Below are 16,019 nucleotides of genomic sequence, written 5' to 3' on the forward strand. Positions count from 1 at the left end.
AATTTAGACACTACATCACTGGTTACCAGACCTTTGTACATATTGACCATGTTGCTATTAAATATTTGATGAACAAGCCTGATGTGAGTGCTTGAATTATTAGATGGTTGTTTTTATTACAACAAATTGATCTAGCTACCATTAATAAGCCTGGTAGAGAAAATGTTGTTGCAGAGTTTTTGTTTAGACTTGCTTCTCTTACAGGTGAGGAAATAATGGTTGATGACCTGCTTTCATACGAGAATTTATTTGATTTTTCAGTTCTCTCTCCATGGTTTGCTAACATAGCCAACTACCTAGTGGCTGCACAGTTTCCTCCAAATCTGTCCCCAAAGGAAAAAAGCAAAATTGTAAGAAAGAGAGCCCCATTCACATGGATTGGGGGCAATATATTTAAGCTAGGCCCAAATCATATTTTGAGGAGATGTTTCAAGGAGGAGGATGTCTTTGACATTCTTCTAGAATGTCATTATGAGCCCTGTGGAGGTCACTTTGTAGCTAATATGAAAACATTCAAGGTACTGCAAGTTGGCTACTATTGGCCCACTCTCCACCAAGATGCAAGACGATACACCAGTCGATGTGGCCAGTTCCAATGAATGGGGAAACCTATTCCTAGGGATGAAATGCCTTTGCAACCTCAAGTGACTCTTTAGCCATTTGACAAGTGGGGCAATGATTTCATTGGGCCCATTGATCCACCATCAGGGTAGAAGAAGTACATAATTCTATACATTGATTATTTGACAAAGAGGGCTGAAGCCGAGGCTGTCAAGGTAGCCACATAAGAGAAAGTGGTTGTGTTCTTAAGTGAGAATGTATTTTAGAAGCTTAGGTACCCTAGACAGCTAGTCACTGATCAGGGAGCTCAATTCACCTCACACGTGATTGAAAATTTTTTTAGGCAGGATAAGATCAAACACAGGAAGTCAAATGCTTATCATTCTCAAACCAATGGACAAGTATAGGTTACTAACAGAGCATTGGAAGGAATTCTTACCAAGGTTGTGAGAATCAGCAGAAAAGATTGGGCTGACAAGCTAATGGAGGCCACTTGGGCGTGTAATACAACTTGTAAGACAACCACTGGCTTCACCCCTTATGATTTGGTCTATGGGAAGAAGGCTCTACTCTCCATTGAGTTTTAGTACAACTCTTTGAGAATGGAAAAAAATATGGATTTGGATGTTACAAAGGAATAGCAAGAGAGTCTTCTCCAGCTCAATGGTTTAGATGAATTCAGGATGTAGTCCCTCCTAAACACGTAATTTATTCAAGTACAAATAAATGTTTGGCATGAAAAAATAAAAAATCAAGAAGGTGATTGGGCTCTACTATATGACTCCAAGTTCAAGGACTTCAAAGGAAAATCTATGACCAGGTTGTTGGGCCCATATCTAATATAAAAGTTCCATGACAATGGGACTTTGCAAATAAGGATCATTGATGAAGAAGGGATCCCCTTTCTTGTCAATGGATACATATTGAAAGATTATAAAATACCTTTCTGAAGGAAGATTTCATCGGTACCATTAGTAAGAAAGTGAATGTGCTTGGAACTCTTTGACCTTCTAGGTCACCAAATCCTTAAAGACTATTTTTATTTTTTTTTAAATGAAAAAAAAACGATAAGGGATCTAGGTGAAAACCTCCTTTGAGGCACCTAGGGCAGGTAAAGAAGTTGAAAACCTCCTTTGAGGCGACCTGTGCGTCTTTCAAGAAGAGGAAGAGAAAGAGAAAAGAGAAAAACAAAATGCCATGGCAGGGACCTCAAACCTGCCCACTAGTAAAATTTTGTGATTTTTGCAAAAGTTTAGGGGACACAAGCCAAGTATCACCCCATTCTTCCTCCATTCACGTCATATCTATCATGCATACTATGTCTCCATCATCCATCCTCACATCCAAGCATGAAAAACTAATTTGTATGCCGTTTTCTAACTTCTACAACATTTCATGTAATTACAGAAAGAGTTTCCTGTAGTACTACACGATGTCATGAACCACTATAGGAATGAAGCCGCAATTGGAAAATGATGATGCATGCATGTTATAGGGTGGAAGAGAGGACCATACACCTGAACACCTCTCACCCAACACCAGCTCATGGCCATACCAACCTCTGTGTCCATCATAAACCACTTAGAAAAAAGCAAAAAAGAGAGTCAAATTGTCATGCCATGATTGGCCTCACTCACCTACCACTCCATCTCCTCCATGGATATCCATCCACCATACTTCATACCAACCTTATTTCATGCACCAAAAACCTCTCCTTTTAGTCGAGACAACTTAATGCTTCTTGATCATCGTTCTCAGTGCCTTAAGGTATGTTAAGTGACTCGACCAAGGGGAGAGGTTAGTTTTCCATCCTTCCACTCCTACATCACCACCCATTCCTCCTCCAAGTGAAAAAAAATGATGAAGAAAAGGCAGCTATAGGATTTCTTCTAGTAATTATAGGAAACCCTGTAGTAGCCTATGTTATCACAACAACAATTTATCCATGCATTCTACTTCACCATCCATGCAAGTAAAGAGCTCCAACACCCCTTTAGACATCATGACACCTATCCAGAGCTCAACAGAAGTATCAAAGGCCAAGCACTTGCACATAATAAAAAAGAATATAACCACATCAACAAGAAGAAATATACAGAAAGGTGACTAAGGAAAATCACTTACCTAAACAAAATGAAATGCACCGAAGTCACCCTGCATCATGCATCCACCAAGAAAAGGAAGGCATGGGTATTGTGCCTAATCAAAACTCTTCCCTAAGTATGATATGATAAAAGTGTAGGAGTATGAAAAAGTTCAATTTTGTAAGTTGGAGGTAGCTAGTTAACTTTGCCACCCTTAGCTCAAAAACAAAATGTGAACTCCTAGTTCGCATTACACATTGCAATGTGATGTCAAATAGAATGAGTTAAAAATATGGTCGAGTTAGGTTGTGTGAAAATGGGTGATGATTACGAGGGGAGGTTTCATGATAAATAACGGTGGGCCAACAGTCCCAAAGAGGAAATCTCATACACTACTAGCCAATGCAATGCTATAAGGAATCGACCATAAATAGAAAAAATTCCAAACTCTCATGCACCATTTGTTCATTTCAACATCATAGAAGACCGGAACCACCTTGGAGAGCCATAAAAAGGAAGAGAACTTGTTTCAGCCACCCTACAGGAAGAAAAGCTATAGGAATAACTATAGGAAATGCAGGGAGCTATATCAAGCATTGGAAATTCACAAAGAACTCTGCAAGGGGGTGCCTAGGGTCTAGTTGTTCAGAAATTCTCCTTATCCAAAGCATCACAGTGAAAAGTAGGTGGCCCATATCTCCTATGCTTTGAGTTGGTAGCTAGGAAAAGAAAAATATGAGTTTTCTAAGTGATTATAGTCGGCCTAGGGGTTTTAAAAGAATTGTGTAAAGTTTAAAAGTTGTGTGGAGATAGAAAGAACTTGCAACCATCCACCAATATTATAAACTCTCAGTCACCCTAAGAACTAAGGCTAGCCTACCAAACTCCCTACCGTCATCCAACCAGAGAAGAGACATGATAGGAGGGTTTAACAGAAGGGGACCCATAGAGACATTCAAGATAAACCTCCATCACCCTGTGGTGGAAATATTTAGAAGTCATAACAGGTTGGGATTATTTGAGCTGCTCAGAGGTTATGATGAAGATATACCTCAATAATTTTCCATGGAACTCAACCCTCAGGCTAGAACCAATGGTGCTACTATGTTAAGAGGACTGTCAATTAGAATTACTCCTGAGGTAATTAGTAGAATCACTACACCTCCTCAACTTGTCCTGACGACGAGCCACACTTGCTGGCTCGAAACGCGTCGACAATGGTCTTTCTATATGTGATTTACGCCGAAGCTCTTCTTATAATCATATTCCTTGTACCTCAAAGATCAATGGCTACAATTTCAGATCAAGAAAATAACACAAAATGGAACTATGCCTTTCCAAGACTATATGTAGTTCATTGAAATATGTGACAAGAGCACCCTAGAGGATAAGGCCAAGATATCTGAATTATATTTCCACAACTTAGCCTTAATATACTTGAATATGTGGGACACTAATGAAAAGTTTGGGGACTTACAACTAATGGCCCGTGCATCATGTATTAGTCATGAGGAGGTTAGGGCTAAGGAGGTGAAGAGGATCTTAGGAAGAGAAGAAAGGGAGCCCCTCTACATTAGAGAAGAACACATAAACTCAATGGCTATCATTAGCACCCACAAAATCATCGCCAATCATCCCTAGATTACACCAAGATACGTAACTACACAAGAGAGACCATCACACATTTTGAGAACAACTTGAGATTGCTAGGGAATGAAAGCGAGCAAGCATACCAAAGGAGATGGAGCATCCTACCAAACAACCTAAGGATCAGGGAGTAGCATTCCCCTGAAAGGATGAGAGATGCACTAGAAAGGACCCCACTATATAATATTTCACTGTAGAGACTCAAAATCAATTGGATTGGTTTGAAAATTAGTCAACCCTTTCTATTGGGTATGCTAGAAGGTAGAAATAATAAAGAGGAAATAAAGCAGTGGGAGGAAACAAAGAAATATGCAGGGTTTTATGCACAAGATGAAACAACACCAACAGAGGCATGTGATGTTAGATAGGCCACAAGATATATGAAATATATGGACATAGACTAAGTTTCCCAAAGGATGAGAAACACTTACAGTAGAGGGGTGATGATGAGGCTCATTAATAGGTAAATTATATGGGACTTAATGCCACTCTCTAGCTTATTAAAATCAAATTTTATCACATTTCTTTACATATTTTATTATATTTTTCTTAGTGAGAAGGGTAAAGGTGAGATGCTATGTCATGTGGCCTAATGTGCATTAATTACAGGATTTAGCATGGTTTTGGGCTAATTTGTTATGAAACCAACTCACAAAAAGATAGAAAAGATAGATCAATGCCTTAGAATTCAGCCTCTTCGAGGGGGAAACCTCCTTTACATTACATGAATGAACAATTATTGGATGATACAAATGACAAGACCTCCTTTCTTTATATAGGAGTCTAAGGGGTCATAATATAACCAGAGCCGACATAACAATAATAATGTAAGTGCACAATAATAAAAATAGTGGGTGTCTATGGGGCACAATAATAGCAATATGGGGACTACATGGGCACAACAATATAATAAGGGGGTTGTACTAATAACAATAAGGGGTTACACCAGTAGTATAGGGACCTAACATGCCCCTCTCCTTCCAAAAGTCTTGTCCTCAACACTTGAGTAATTCTTGATGCTTCTGTATAAAATTCTTGTCCTCCTATTTGGAATCTTCAGCGGTTAAGTTCTTCCATTTGAGGAGATACTGTGAAATTGATCAATTTTCTTGTTTCTGTGACTACTCTAGGTTCCAATATGATTTTTCCTTCCTCGTTAAGTTCTGGCAATATTGTTTGAACTAGGATCTTCTGCAACTTTCGAATGAGTGGCCACACTTCTTTGTACTTCTTCCATTCATCCCTTACTTCGTTTATCTAGTCTGGTTGGATAATCGAAATAACACAAAACAATGCTTCCACATCCTCATCCTTTCTTGAGAGTGCATCTGCCACAAGATTTTTGTTCCCTTTTTTGTAGATGATTTCAAAGTCATAACCCAACATCTTTGTGATCAATTTTTAGTTCTCTTAAGAGGATAATATTTTTTCTAAGAAGTATTTAAGACTGTCATGATCCATTTTTACATTGAAGTGTCTTCCCAATAGGTAGGGTTTCTATTTCTTAAGTGCATGTAGTATTTCAAACATTTCCTTCTCATAAATAGCTTTGTGTAAATACTTTCCTTTGATTGAAAGACTTTCGAAAAAATGGGTCTTTCATCTTGCATCAAAACATCACCATTTCCATTTCCTGAAGCATCACATTACACAATAAATGTTTTTGTGAAGTTCACCGTAGCTAAGAGCGATGCTTGGCACATTTCCTCTTTAAGATTTTCGAAGGCCTTTGTTGCTTCTGGAGTCCATGAAAATTCCTCTTTCTTCAATAATGTTGTTATAGGTGCTACTATTCTCCCATAATTCTTAACAAACTTGCAATCATACGCTGTCAACCCAAGAAATCCTCGCAGATTCTCTATGGATGTGGGGATTTTCCATTCCTCAATGGCTTTAATTTTGATAGGGTCTACCTTAACACTTTCATGAGATACAATATGACCCATATATTCCACCTCTTGTACTCCAAAGGAACATTTGGATCTTTTTTCATATAATTATTTCTCCTCCAATAGTTTGAGCACCCTGTCAACATGTTGAACATGATCCTTCCGAGACTTGTTGCAAATTAGTATATCATCAAAAAATACTAACAAAACATTTCTAAGGAAGGGTTTGAAAATGGAATTCATGAATCCTTGAAATGTAGAAGGTGCATTGGTAAGGCCAAAATGCATGACCAAAAATTCATAATGACCCTCATGAGTTCTAAATGCTATTTTCAGAATGTCTTCAGTCTTCATTCTGATTTGATGATATCCTGAATGAAGATCCAAATTGGTGAAGTGAATTGATCCATGCAATTTATCCAATAATTCATCAATAACAAGAATGGGAAATTTATCTTTAATATTGATCTTGTTGAGCTCCCTATAATCCAAACGCATGTGCCATGATCCATCCTTCTTGTGCACCAATACTACTGGAGCGGAGAAAGAACTTTGACTAGAATGAATTATACTAGCCTCTAGCATTTTTGCCACCATACGTTCAATTTCACTCTTTTGGGCATAGGGATATCTGTATGGCCTGATGTTTGGAGGAACACTTCTTGGAATCAAACGAATAGCATGATCATGATCATGAATAGGTGGGAGGCCTTTGGAAGTCTCAAATACCTTGGAATGATTATCCAAGACTTTTTGGATATCTAGAGAAATAGATCATTTTGATGTGGGAACCTCTAGCAAACATAATTGTGCAATTACGCCTCTTTGTTCCTTCTTTAGAAGCTTTTTCATATCGTTAGAGCTATTTACCTTTCCCGATTTCCATGCAATACCCCTTAATTCAACTTCCTTTCCTCCACACAAAATTTCATGAAAAGTTCTTGGAAATTAAAAGCTATTGCACCCAAGGATTCTAGCCATTGGACTCCTAGTACAACGTCAACACCACCCATTGGAATGGAAAGCATTGGGCTATTCACTAGATATTCTCCCATGGATAGCTTGATATTATGGCACTTTCGAGAGATATTTATGGTTCCACCACTTGCAACCATCACCTGATACTCTGGTGTTAGATATAGGAAGCAATTAAATTCCTTTGCTATCTTACAATGAATGAAATTATGGGTACTTCTTGAATCAATCAACACTATTAACATTTTCTTCTTGATATGTCCTTCTATCTTGATAGTTTGAGGAGTGGTATTATAGCCAATGCATTACAAGATATGGTCAGATTCATTTCTTTTTTATCTAGGGTTTGTTCCTGGAGTATATCCTCTTCTTTTGACATTTCTTGTTCCTTTTCTTCCTCCTCTTCACAATCTCTGTAGACTAATTTCTTCTTAGGACACTTATGACCTTTAGTGTCTTTTCTATCACAACTGTAACAAATCCCTTTTGCTCTTTTTTCTTCAAATTGTTGTGGTGTCAACCTTGTAGGTTGTGGAAGGGTAGGGGCAACAACGCTTCCATCTTTATAATTGTGAGTTGTAGGCTTCCTGGTTGCCATAATTTTTCTTTCCATTTTTCTTGATAACCTGAATGCCTTCTCAATTGAATCACATTCCCAAAGGTGAACCTCATGTTGGATATTATCCTTTAAAGTCCCTATGAACACATCAATCCCATGCTCCTCTGGAATATATTTTACCCTTATGTTCAATTTTTGGAAGTCCTCAATGTGCTCCATCATTGAACCCTTTTGTTTTGAGATTTATCAATTGGCTAAAAAAGGTGTTGCTTTTTGTATCCTCATAATGTGCTATCATTTCTTCCGTAAAAATTGCCCAAGTGACAATTTGTTTATGAGAGCAAAGCCATCAATACCATACAAGCTGATTTGGTTCCAAATATAAAGTTTCAATACATACCTTTTGTGTGTTTTACACATTATGGAGATCGAACAATCTCTCCATCTGTAGTATCCATGTTCTAGGATCCTTGCCATCAAACTTCCTCATATCGATTTTTGGAACATGGTGGGTCTTCAATCCAACATTAGAGTCTATGAAATCATGATTAACATTTCTTTTGTTCTCATCATGAGTTTCCTTTTCTACCATTTCACCATCAGTAACCATTTCATTTAGAAACTTATTCAAATTTATCTTCAATTCTTCCATATTAGCATCCATGTCATTCATCTTAGTGTCCTTGCCATTCATCTTAGCTTCCATGCCATCCATCTTAGCTTCCATGCCATTCATCTTAGCTTCCATGCCATCCATCTTAGCTTCCATGCCATCCATCTTAACTTGCACACCATTCATATTAGCATCCATGCCATTCATCTTGGCTTCAGTTACCTTTTGTGAGAGTGAAATTTGTTGTACATGGTCTTGTAATTTTGATATATCATGTTGCATTTCCTCCTCTTCTTCACGGGTCATGCTACAGATTTTAGGCTGCTTACTAGATGTTTCGATTTTCTTTCTTTGGGGCATCAATTAATGCTAATAATTCTTTACTATTCCCTTTGAATTCCTTCAGACTAATTTTTCAAACCAATCTTATGCAAAATTTTTAAAAAATTACACATATTTTTCTTCACTTTGTAAGAGCTCGATATTGAATCTGTTGTATCTTTGTAACTGCAGATCTATAATATATGAAATCGCGTCTTGCAGTAGCCCTTTGAGTCCTCTTTCTAAACCCACAAGTCTGATCAAGATTCGATTCTCCAAGGAATAGTTATTCCAAATCTCCCACGGTGATCTGATTATATACTAGTTCGATAGAGTGAACTTGTACGAAGTGCCACGTGTCACTATTTGGAGCAACGAAACCCTAGAATCCAAAGCTCTGATACCAAATGTTATGAAACCATCTCACAAAAAGATAGAAAAGATAGATCAACACCTTAGAATTTAGCCTCTTCGAGGGCACAACCTTCTTTACATTACACAAATGAACAATTCTTGGATTATACAAATGGCAAGACCTCCTTTCTATATATAGGAGTCTAAGGGGTCATAATATAATTAGAGCTAAGATAACAATATTAATGTAAGTGCACAATAATAACAATAGTGGGCTTATATGGGGCACAATAATAACAATATGGGGACTACATGGGCACAACAATATAATAATGGGGTTGTACTAATAACAATAAGGGGTTACGCTAGTAGTATAGGGACCTAACATAACTTAAGTGCATGAATGAGAAGTAGACAATGAAGAGGGATTTTAGGAGATTGGGTCTACCTCCTTAACTCCTAAATCACTCGAATATTTCTCCACCATATCTCATTAGCTCATAGTTACAAGTAGCCAAGCCCACCAAGATCATTGGCATGGAAGCCAGTGATAGTTGAAGATAAGTCAATCTCGAGTTTGGGAGCCAAGCCTTTGTAATTTTATGGAAGTTGTTGGTAGATTCGGTTGTTTAAATAAGAAGGCCTGGGGCCTCATTAGGATTTGAATTTTTATTGTAGCCAAGAGGAAATTTCGATCTAAGATATTTTGACTATTATTGTCATGTTATTTTTAAATTTTTTGTGATAATGAAAAGGGTTTCTTTGATCCAACACTAAGTTGAACAATAGGGATAAATATCTTAGGTTAGGGACCAACCCTAGCAACAAATGTTCCTCTTTTTGTACATGTATACTTAGATTAGAATCATTGATTAGCTGATGAAGTTATCTCTGATTTGTTTAATTTACAAGTCTTTGAATGATTGGTTAGCTTTGCTTCCATTAGTTAGAGAAGTAGATCATTGTTACAATAGTGAAATAAAAGAGTTCATAAAATCTTGTGATAGCTGCCTCATCCTCATGTCCTTCATGTGATCATGGTTTGAGGGCCCCACTCTCACAATCCCAAAAACAAATTTATGTTTTTGTTATTACATAGCTTAGGATTTCTTGGTGAGTAGATCATTATTGATGATTTCTTAGAAGAACCTGCAATTGTCATTTTGGTTTCTTGAGTTTGTTGCATCTTAGAAAGCATTCCATTCCATATATTTATGCCATTAGCCATCAGTAAATAAATTTCTCAAATTCAACTCATATTTTCCACATTTACATAAAGTTGTGCATGAATGATGAAAATAATATGTGTTGCTACAAGAGTTGTTGATCTAAAGGGAGGAAATCATTCTAGCAACCTCATCTATGTCTCCACCTCTTTCCCAATCCTACAAACCACTAATTCATATTTCTATTTTGTAGCCATCGTGGACAACCACCTTGAGAAAATTCAACCATCCTGAAGATTTGGGCAGATTCTTGGGCAGTGTACAACTTCCTCATACCTTATTCAACCATCATATATATTCTCAATACTTTCTTCCACCTTCCCTACCTTCCTACAACTTTCAGCTAAGTTTCTTGTAGTAAACCAGGACATCCTATAGTAACTATAGGAAATCCTATAGAAACTATAGGAAACCCTATAACAGCCTACTTTAGACTATTTTGGGTAGAAATGATGATCAAATACTAGGGTAGACCATCAACTTGACCTCCTAAACCCTCAATGCCATTTTAGACCAGTTTTCCCATACCTTCCTCTTGTTCAAAAGATGAATTTGTTTAGCTTAGCATTTACATTTTTAAATTGAAAATGAAAAGACTCTTTTATGCAATATTTAGCTAGTGCATGCATACATCATCATAGAAATGATAGGAGAATTTCCATGTCTACTTAATCTAGATAACTAGATGATAGAATGCAAGGTTAAATTAGGTCCCATCTTCAAAGTATTGTGTGTTAATTCTTATCTAGGTAATTTCATGTCATTCCATATCATTTTCTATTCATCACTTTCATATCCTTAAAATAGGAAAGCATTTACTTTCTGCATCAAAGATAGCTTTAGATTCACTATCAATAGTCAACTTCCTTTTAGTGAATAGAATAGTGGCTTGAAAAACTCTAGTGGTCTGTCGTCACAGTTCCGAAGTGACAAGAGTAGACTGTTGCATCTGCTATACACATAGCATTGTCACCCCCAAGTTTGTATGAACCCTGTGTTGATAAAGTAAGTATGGTCACCCTAGGAGTTGCAACATCCTTGCTACAATACTGGGGCTCATAAAAAAAATAGGATAGATTTATTTGAAGTAGGATTTACTATAGGCGAAGAGAAATCAAATCTCTTGAAATGTTAAAAAAAAAAAAAGTCAAAAGTTTTTGAAGGAATTTGATGCCTCATTGTACACGATAGATATGGAGTTATGAGTTTAAATTGGTTATATATATATATATATATATATATATATATATATATATATATATATATATATGACTATGTCAAATTTCCACTGACTATGGAAGAAATTACATATATAATTTGGAATTAGCAATATGTATTGAAATGTTATATACACAAACATATCATGTTGAGCATGGAAGGACTTATACACCTCTCTTAGATTGGGAAATGTAAAATTGAAATGTTCTAATTATGAGAATTTTTTTACTCTCAATTGAAATATATGTGTGAGTGTGATATAATTTTTTTATGTGGAAATGAAAATATTATTTTTGAAATATTTTGTTGTAATTAACATTTTTTTAAATGCCATGCATTCATTTCTACATTAGCTTTATACAAATTTGGAGTTGTCTTTAGTGCCATGTTTTGGACTTTTTGGTGCTTCCAAAAACTCTCACTAAAGACAAATCACATAAATCACGCTTTTGATCACTCTTTTAATAATTTAATGCACATAAATATATTTTATTTGTGGTTGTAGTTAAATATTTTTATTATTAAGATTTTCTTTTTAAATTTGAAATATCAAACTATATATTAAACATTAAATTCATCATCCCCTTTATATATAATCTCTCTATATAATTATATGCATCAAATTCATATATATATATATATATATATATATATATAGAGAGAGAGAGAGAGAGAGAGAGAGAGAGAGAGAGAGAGAGAGAGAGAGAGAGATTATATATAAATTTTACCTAAAATATTTTATTTATGTTAGAAATCAAAATATATTTTTTGTTATTAATATATTTTCCCAACGTCACGTTTCATCTTCGTGTTAGACATAACAGAAATAGTTGATGTCTCAACTAGTTCTTGTTTGTTCAGAATTACTCATAGGCCAGCCACATGCAGGGCATCCATGGAATTTAGACACAATGCAAAACACCACATTTGTAGGAAATAAAGAAAACCAAATGGATGGTCGACAACCTTCCCACAACCGCTTTTCAATTTTCTGTTGAATATAAATTACAAAATTGAATAAAAAGTCGCTTGGGATTCACGATCGCATCAATTCTTGTTGGCCATCTCCACCAACAAATTTTGAAGTACATATGCCTCTTTTAGGTTACGTATACAAACAATGAACCACTTTTTTTTTTGTTTTTTTTTTTGTTTTCTTTAATTCTTCTGTGAGAGACAAAAAAACAAACACTAAAACTAAAAGAACTGCTCATGGTTTACAGAAACACTTGAGACAATGGATATTTTATCACTTCCTTTACTTCAACTGGGCTACGCATTTCTAAAGGTTAGGTTGAAATAACAATTTTCAATGTACTATCTATTCAATGAAAGACACATCGTCAATGAAAGCTATGGTAACAAACTTTGTAGAGTTTACAATACTACACATGAGGGGCATTTAAGAAAATATTTGAGACAATTTTTGGGTAAATTGTCTCAATTTGAGACAAAAAAAACCTGTGTATTGTCTTAAGTATTGTCTTTAAGCAAGTGTCTCAAATTAATTGTCTTAAAATATTATTGTCTTAAAAATTTTCTCTATAAAGAAAATATATAACACAAACATTATTGTCTCCTAGGAGACAATTTCATTTTTGTCTCTCCAAATACAATAGTTGGGATTAAATATATATTTTATTTATAGAGACAATAAATCTTTAATCCTACCTATTGCCCCTTTAGAGACAATACAAAACAATGAGTCTATAAAAACCTCTCACCATGGAAATAAATCAATATGAAAAATATCTAATTTAAAAATAAAATACAATATCATTCATTAATTCATGTTAGGGCACAGTGGGATCAAACCACCAACCTCCTTCTTATAAGGCAGGTTCTTTTCCATTAAGCTAGCACCCTTTAAAAAATTATGTGAGTTATAGCAGTCCTTGAAATTGCATATGTAGGCATTGATTTAAAAAAAAAATGCTAAACACATAATGACGCAATATTTACAAATATATAATGATGCAGCACCTATTTTTAACTTAATAAAATATAACTCAATCAAGTTAGCTGAATTTCACACCCTTGTAGCATGACCCACACAACAAGCTAATAATACACAATAATCTACAAATAATTTAATCTAGTCCTAGAAATAAAAGTAACTAGAATTAGCAATAGTTGTTAATATCTTTCCACAACAATTAACTTTAATATTTCTTTTTGCATCATATTCTTTCAACAAACAAATACGAAAAAGGGTCCCAAAAAAGCTTCAAATCACTTCATTGACACCATTACCACTTGGTTTGATTGATTGGAGCAAAATGATTAGTTATTTTAACCCATTTAAACACTCATGTTTGTATGAAAAGCTCATTTAGAAAACTAAATAGATTGTTTAGCCCAGCATATGATCCTCCCTGCCATGTCTATATGAAATCCTCAATTTTGCATATCTGTCAACTGATTTTAATATAAAAATGAAAACAGTGAAAAGTCTCATACATGATCTTAGATCCAAATTAATTTAATTAAATGCTTCAGATGAAATATTAATTTCATCTTAATTAAATTTCTTAAATAACCCCGTGTAGTAGTGCGTAAATATTTCGTATCTATGTCTCATACTACCACTATTGTTATTAATGGAACTACTGAGAAGTATCTGATCAGGAGGATCATGTGCCAGAGATTTTTCAATCTTGGGCCTGAAATTTTCTGGAAGTCCTTGTTTGGGAACAAGAAAGGGGCCATATTTAATTATTCTCTCCGTGCCCACAACGTCCCACCTATGTGGAGTCCAAAAAAAAGTATTAGAAGTCTTGATAGATCACCATTAACAATAAACAAGAAATCCACCACCATGTCTCTGCCTTGCAATATTTTCCTATATGATTTTCTCCTTAAAGTCAAGTTTTTATTGAGTATATTATTAATTTGTTGAAAGACTTGTTATTTTGGAAATATTTCATTAACTTTGTGAAGGGCCTCACAAATCTAGCCAAATAATTACAAAATCTAATGCCTAAAATTTCTACAACTATCATTAATGCATGCTGACAGAATGTCTACAACTATCGTTGATCATCCTTCTTATACATCTCTTCATTCTCTTCATTTTCAATAAGGAATAGATGATCCCGTTCTGTAATGACATCGATATCATATATTTCTGTAGAATCTTCACTCAAAACATTCACAAGCAAATAACCAAAATTTTCACCTCCGAGAACAACAATTATGTGAATGACTAATTCTAAGTTCTTCTACAATGCTCTAATTTCGAATATTATAGGAAATATGAACTCATGAAATCATGAGTTCATGTATAAAATAAATATTTACCACCAATTTTTAGTAGCCCCTAAGGTCCATTTGGCAAGAGTATCACTTTCCCTGGGTGCTTGTTTTCTTTGGTTTAAATTGGGTGATGCATGTGGATCATCACTCTTTTAGGAAGAGAAGGGCTTGTCAAACAGGAACACTTAATTGCATGACTCATGCCACAAACACTAGGGTTGGTGTTGGAAGGCATCGTGGCTATACCCAAATGAGAATTGTGAATATTAACAACTATTTTCCTCTGCAATCCATTAGGTGGAGTGGAAATTTTATTTATGAAATGATGAATGTCATTTTCCTCTCCATATCCTAAAGGGTTCATGATCTCCGCATGATATTTCTCAGCTAGGTTTGATGGGAGAGATGAATCTTTGATAGATAAACCTAAGTGTGAATATGTTGACTAAGACTTTTCTTGAAATAACTCCCATATTTCTTCATCCCCTTGATGCTTCAACCAAAGCTTTTAGTGTCCAACCACTACAATCTATTTTATTCATGTCTACTCCATGGTCCAGGAGATACTTCACTACCTCTTTCAATCCATCACCGATGGAAACATGGAGGGATGTGTTCCCATCTCCATTTTTTTCATTTGTATCTTCTCCATAACTTAGTAAATTGTTCAACATATCCAAATCCTTATTTTGTGCAACAGTGCAGAGGAAACTGCAAACAGTACTGGACAAAATATTTCCACCATTTTCACAAAATAATGTGGAAATCCGTTTATGTTGGCCTAGTCTTGCTTCCGTCTTCATCTGTTAAGTCTATGAAATGTTAAATATAATATGGTCAAATTCTTTATTTTATTAATGGTGGAAACAATTTGAAATTTAAAAATATGTTGATTTTACTGAGCTTTAGAGAAATTTTGAGAACAAATGTTTATATTAAGAAATAAAATCCTTGATTGGGAAAACAACTAATGAGTGCACTAGGGAGGGGAGAATATACTCTTGCTATTGACATCTGCTCCATATTCTAAAAGAAGGTTGATAGAATCTTTAAATCCATTTGTTACAACAAGGTGCTTATAACAAAACAAAACAAAATAGATATTTTTAATGGGTTATCCCGCTCATAAAAGTGTATGCTTTCAAATGAAAAGATGTAATTAAGTCAGGAACCACAAAAATGTAAAGAAAGTGTTGCGAAGACCATGAAACTCTATTGATCAAAATTAATTTTAGTTTTGTAATATACCAAGGGTGTTTGACCATTATTGTATGATTAATTAGGATCCATCCCTCTTTTCAATAATTAGTCCATTAG

Source organism: Pinus tabuliformis, chromosome 8, assembly GCF_031772625.1.
Source record: "Pinus tabuliformis cultivar Carrire ecotype Pingquan chromosome 8, CPIR1, whole genome shotgun sequence".
NCBI classification, from domain to species: Eukaryota; Viridiplantae; Streptophyta; class Pinopsida; order Pinales; family Pinaceae; genus Pinus; species Pinus tabuliformis.